Consider the following 694-nt stretch of genomic DNA (forward strand, 5'->3'; position numbering starts at 1 on the left):
AATGTAAAAACCACTGCTGACCGATTTCTGCACCCCAAGTACCTTCCTAAAACTATTTACACCCTAAAAGATTAAATTTAGGGATCGAAGACTGGGAATGCAGGGTGGTCCCTCCCTTTATTTTGCTCATATTGTGCCGGATGCAGGCGTGCGGCCGGGTTGCATACTCGGACGGGGCCTTAAGGCGCCGTGGTGAGCGACGGTAGGCAATACCGCTTGAATGCGGTACAGTATAAGCAAAATGAAGGAAAGGGTCTGTGGACCAACCTGTGTGCATCTTACTATAAATGGCGAGAGGTCAACTTTGCACCTCAATTGCAAGGGATGGGTATGAGGTGGCGTCATTATTTCTTTTAGAGAATTGCAACAGTGGCTGTGACTATGACCTGTCCAAAGGGCAGACGCCCATCTCGCTTCCGATACTGAGATATGAGTGTCCAAAGTGTGCTAAAACCATTACCGTACGTGTCCGTGCGTAACGCTCCTCGCGTCCGTGCGTAACGCTGGTTTTTCCCTTGCAGAGCGCGAACGGGTTAGAATATGGCAACCGTACAAATGCTGCCATGTAGAGACATCTCTAGGGAAGTGAAAGAGAGAAGAGAGGGGCGGAGAGTCCGAGGGGGGCAGGCGCGGAGGAAGAGGAGGGGGATTCGGGGCTCTAAACTTAGCGAGGCGAACAAGCGGGACAAGATGT

This window comes from Frankliniella occidentalis, unplaced genomic scaffold, assembly GCF_000697945.3.
Source record: "Frankliniella occidentalis isolate FOCC.00 unplaced genomic scaffold, Focc_3.1 Scaffold72, whole genome shotgun sequence".
Lineage (NCBI taxonomy): Eukaryota > Metazoa > Arthropoda > Insecta > Thysanoptera > Thripidae > Frankliniella > Frankliniella occidentalis.